The sequence below is a fragment of the Myotis nattereri genome (assembly GCF_964212035.1).
Source record: "Myotis nattereri genome assembly, chromosome: 2".
Classification (NCBI taxonomy): Eukaryota; Metazoa; Chordata; class Mammalia; order Chiroptera; family Vespertilionidae; genus Myotis; species Myotis nattereri.
In genome coordinates this window covers 79,382,648-79,388,647 of record NC_138076.1, presented here as the reverse complement: position 1 = coordinate 79,388,647, position 6,000 = coordinate 79,382,648, and positions in this window count along the sequence as shown.

The window sequence follows — 6,000 nt, the reverse complement described above, 5'->3', positions numbered from 1 at the left end:
CTGGTTGTTCCACTGTTTGGTCGATTTCATATTAGCCTTTTATTATATAGGATTATGTTGCAGCCTAGACTTATTACAAAACTCTCATTTATTCTCAGTTGAAATGGGCAGTCCTCCAAGCCACTGATCAATGGTTTGGAGAAATAGCCTACATATAGCATTTACTGTCTTGCAAATATTGGGACTTTTTCTTACTATTAAGTGGTACAAGGTAAAACAACTTTTCATTTACGTTAGACAAAATGTTCCACGATAACCCAGATGATTTTTCCCCAATATAACCTTTGCCCAGGTGGCAGATCCTTAATTCATGGGGTTTGTTTCTAGCTTTCTGGCAGGAATGTATCTCACTAGGGCATCTAATACTTGATATCCTATGCTTACCACTGCATCAAGATAGCATATTGCAGTTAGCATAGTAGAACAGTTTTATGTTGGTAGAATATCAAAACAGCCAAGGTCTCAGTTAACTATATCTGATGGCAAGACACAACATAGCTTCAGGGCCAAATATTGAAAGTATATTGCTTTTCCTGCCCTGTGATGATGAACTTTTCTTTTTCCCTTCCACTGTCAGGGACTGAAAAGAACATTTCAGAAGATTAATAGCTAAGTCGTCCAATATGTTCTTTATCCAGTAAACATACCTAATACAGAAGGAGAACTATTATTGGTGTTGCCAACTGGCTAAGCCTACTGTAGTTTATCATCATCCACTAATATCCAACTTGTTTTTACAGGTGTAAAATTTGAGACTTAACAAGAAAATCCTAAATATTAATGCCTCAAATCTTTACCAGCAACACTAATTCCCATAATTCCTCCAAACATGTGGTGTATATTTTAAATTAATATCTTTGTTAGATTTTGCAATTTCAAGGCCACAAACTTGGCTCTTCCTATGATCACAATCTTACTCTATAGGTCAGAGAACCAATGTGAAGATTCTTCTAGTTGTTAAATATGTCTAGCCAAATTATATAATTGGAAAGTGAGAAAATAAGTGAGAAGCATTTGAATTTAGGGCAATACTCAGTGTATTGCCTAACTACTGATAACATTGTAATTAGTTCATTATTAATAATAAGAAAGGATCAAAGGGAAGCCTAGACATTATAAGCGTGGCCATTTTGGGCAGCTTCACTAGGAAGTTGCAATTTCACACTTCCCAGGGAACCACCACCCCATTCCCTAAAAATCACCAGGTCAAGGGGTCTAACAAAGGAGAGATGGGTGCATGGAAGTGACTAGAGAAGGTACTTGTCAATCAAAACTTGGAATAGACATCATTGGCTAGAAGGGGAAGAGTCACTGCAAGCCAACAAAATTTGGGGATATGTAATCCCAAGACATAAGAATTCTACCTTTCTAGGATTTTGGCTCTTGGCTCTGTGGCTCTTGGTGCTCTTGGTTCTGAGCTCTTGTGGCTCTCTTGCATTCACCTGTGTTCCTAGAAGCCACATGAACCACAGCCATGTGGACCCCACACACAATGGGTTGAACTACAGCAGATAGCACAAAGAAAGGTAGCCTAATACTGCTTCTGCTAGCCTGAAAGATTCAGATAATATGAAGAGCTCACAATTCTCAGGCTCACCAGTCAAATGTTTCCATCCTATAGCTCAGAAATCTACTTTTTGCTTGTTTCTTTCTTATTAGAGTCCTGACTTAGGTGGCTCATCTTTCATTGAATTGAAAGCATTCAATGCCTCAAAATATAATGTAAAATAAACTTACAGACAGAGAGGGGCCACACTTTTTCCAAATTTAGATTTTTGAATTGCAATCACGAGCAAAATAGCTAAAACTTTGATGGAGCTAACTGTAAATTGCATGCAATCAATAGTAAATATTGGAAAAACTCAAATTCCTCATTTCTAATTTGGTCAACATTTCAGAGCTAGGTGAGAAAGATCTCTGGATTGGGAGAAAGGTGTAAAACGTGAGAACATGAAAAGAAGATATATAGCTAGAATCATCAGTGATTTCTCAAGGAAGATATCTATTCCCAATAAAATAATTCCATGTTTAACTTTTGTAATCAGAAAGAAGAAGTTAGCTGGCTATTCAGTCTAGAACTCTGGTGGACAGCATACCTGAGGATATTGTCTATACATGGTATGTTTCATCTGAGGTTTAAAGAGGGCATTGGCTCTAACCGGTTTGGTTCAGTAGATAGAGTGTCAACCTATGGACTGAAGGGTTCTAGGTTTGATTCTGGTCAAGTGCACATGCTTGGGTTGTGAGCTCAATCACTGTGCAGGAAGCAGCCAATCAATGATTCCCTCTCATCATTGATGTTTCTGTCTCTCTCCCTCTCCTTTCCTCTCTGAAATCGAGATATATATATATATATATTTTTCAAATATATTTTATTGATTTTTTTATAGAGAGGAAGGGAGAGGGATAGAGAGTTAGAAACATCGATGAGAGGGAAACATCAATCAGCTGCCTCCTGCACGCCTCCTACTGGGGATGTGCCCGCAACCAAGGTACATGCCTTTGACCGGAATCGAACCTGGGACCCTTCAGTCCCCAGGCCGACGCTCTATCCACTGAGCCAAACCAGTTAGGGCAAATATATATATATATTTTTTAAAAGTGAAAAGACCAAGCAAAGACTTGTAGAAAAATATTTTTTGAAAAAATAAATAAATAAAGAGGGCATTGATTACTAGCAACATCTAAATATTACCATAACAAGGCAAAATATAGTAAATAGGGCTTACTAGAGTATCACTTTTTATGTATCAGGGGCCATCTCATGGGAAATGTCTTCAGCTGGGATTTAAAAGCCATGATATGTTTTTCCCATTCAGTTTCAAAAGGAATACATATGATTCTGAGATATTTCAAACTTAAAAGGGTTTCTCTCTTCTGACATAGCAATTTTCAAGGCAAGCCATGGACACACTCACTTGTTCCTACCAATGTCTGGGAAGTTTGAAAGGCCAAGGGAAGGTAGATGCTAGCTTACTGAGAAAGAAAAAAACTTAAATTCATTTGGCTTGCCCAAAAGGAACAAACTATAAACCTAAAATAACTACATCAATTTTCTGTCATCAGGTAGAGTAGAGGATAGAGTTAGAAGTGAAAGTCTATTAAAAGCAAATAAAAACGTATTTAATTATTTAACATTTAAGTTTGCATAAGTGAAAAATTTAAATTTGTTACATTAGATATGATGTATGTCTACTATGGAAAAACATTCATGGTCAGATATAGAAGAAACTACAATTGAAATCTAAAGGTTGCATTGATTTTCCAATGTTTCTAATGCAAATTCATTATTTGCATTATCAGTTTTATTATCAGAAAAAGGTTTTGTAAAAACTTTATATTTGATTTTAGTATTTTTCCCTGAAATGTTAAAATGCCTGGGGAATGCAACATGGTTATAGTCTTTGCACTAGTTATTTTGATGCTTCAAAAAATATCCAACACTTGAGGACACAAATAAATTCAACTTTACACTTTTTCAGAACATAAAAGTCATATAAAATTTACTATGGTTAATAGAAGTCCCCATTGGCATGATGGGTTTTTATGATATAATCCTTAATGAATTATACTTCCATTTAACAAAGTTTTAATAAGGAATTTCTTTTGCTTGCATTGTTATTAATTCATCTGAATTGCCTTAGGCATGTCTGCCATAAAATTGTTCAACATAATATTTCTTTCTGTGTCAATCATATAGCACATGCAAATCTTTCACCCGTGAATAAGACAAACTTCATTTTCTTTAAAACACAATCTCGGCTTTCAGAAAATATTTAGGTTGAAAATTAAGATGAGCTAAAAGAAAAATATGACTGATGTTTAAAGTACTAAAAAGAGTTCTTATCACAGATGCATTGCTTTATAGTACTTTCTGCTACATTTTAGAAAGGAAAATAGATGGAATCTGCATTGTAATTTTTACATGAACTCTCCTTTTCAATCATGAATGTGTTCATTTTAATTTAGCTCATACCACTATGAAAGCACCCAGTTGAAATTTTTTAATTTTGTTCCAGTTTCACGAAGAAAGATTTTCTTCCCAGGTGAAGTATGATACCTATTTGCTTTGTTTAACAATGGACAGGTTACTTTGATTTTCTAAATTGTATAAGTCACCCCATTCGATTGAATGCCTTATCGATTGAATGACTATTCCATTGATTGTTATCATACTGGTCTTAGAGAACACATTCTACTCTACCTGGAAACAGGACAGCACAATTATCCTAAATTGTTTTAGTGGCCACAGGTGGTGTGTTCCAGCTGACTCAGTGGTCCCAAGACCAGGACAGCACAATTACTCTAAATTGTCCTAACAACTCAGTGGTCGGGAGACCCGAGGGCTCTAGATAATGTGTTTCTATCAACTCAGTGATCTGGAGACCCAAAACTGTAATTTAGATAACATGCCTAAATTTAACCCAGGTTACCCAAGGACTCTAGATAATGTATTTATGTCAATTCAGTGACCCCGAGACCCAAAACTGTAATTAACATGCTTAATTCTGCTTCTGTAATCTGCTTTTTTGGGAGCCAGGTGCCACATTCCAAACCCTGGGATGTAATCAATACCTTTGTAATTTTTGCCTATATAAGTCTGGTTTTGCCACCATCTTATTGCTATGAGATTTGGGAATGGCCCCTCATAGTCCCGGACTGCAATAAATGTGACTCTTTAATTCGACTTCTTGAGGCATCCTTCTGTGATTTGCGGGGTACATTACAACACAGGCACTGTATGTAGTTCCCATCCTCTCCTGCAACAACTGTAACACTGGGAAATTGTAACCCACCCCACCATCCTTTTGACATTGTTCCTGTAAATGCTGGTTCTGACTAATATGTAGCTTGTAGAAAAACTGCATGTTTATATAAGAATTCTAGGTATTGGGAACCATGGTGGCAGCATAGGTAAATGCCTATACTCACTGCCTCCCACAAGCACATCAAAATTACAACTGAAATACAGAACAATGATACGCGACTTTTGAACTGGAACACGCAGTGTTCCCCAGATTCTTTGTCCATCGGCGTCAAAGAATGAATCCACGGACTAAAGATGTGTTAACGTAAAAAACCATTGAAACCTGTAAAGAATTTTTTTGAGTTTATTTGAGCGGGGAAGCAGAACCTCAAGGAATTGAGATAGTGCTCTGGAGAATGGCAGGGTTACATCCGTATTTATACATGAAATTCATTGGTGACAGATTTAAGGAGGTGGGATCAAGAGAAGCGGGGAAACCTCTGTGATAGGATAAAAAGTAAAATGATGGTGACATACTTAGGTGGGTGCAGGAACAATTAACATGATAAATGAAAGAATCTGCGGCATCTGTCCTGGGCCCAGCACACCTGGTTGTGCCCCAGGGGTTTCATAAAAAGGAAAGTCACAAGTTACCCAAACATTCCAAGGACATGTTATCATAGATGCAAAAAGACAGATAGGCTCAGTTACGGTAAAGGTGGACCTTAGCAGTGAAGATATCAGCTTAGGACTTAACTGCCCACCAGAAGGTTCAATTTCGGACCATCCTTTGTGGTTACTTTAGGTCTCCAACACTGCCATGCAGGCCTCTCCTGAGCGTGTCAGGTCAGCATGTGGCCCCTTTCGTCCACAGATGGTATAGCGAAGGTAGAGATTTATTGAAGAACAAGTACAGACTCCCACATGGGGAAAGGAAAAGAATTTCACAGCACAGACTCCCACATGGGGAGGCGGGAGTGAGTCCCACTGACTCCCTGTTTCTATGGTTTATAAAGGCTGCAAGTCCCTGTGTCCTGATATCACTTCTGATTGGGCAGTATTCCCTTTTGAATTGGTTACTACTGTAACTCTCCAGGTCCTCCTCCCTCATTGTCCTCTTATTCCTTCTGAGCTTTCTTCCTCCTTCTTTATTTTGTATATGTAGACCTTTCAGCTACTCCCAGTTCTTTTCTTTTGTAGATGTTACTGTTGCCACTTCCTTGTGTTATGGAAATGAACCTTCTGCTAGTTCC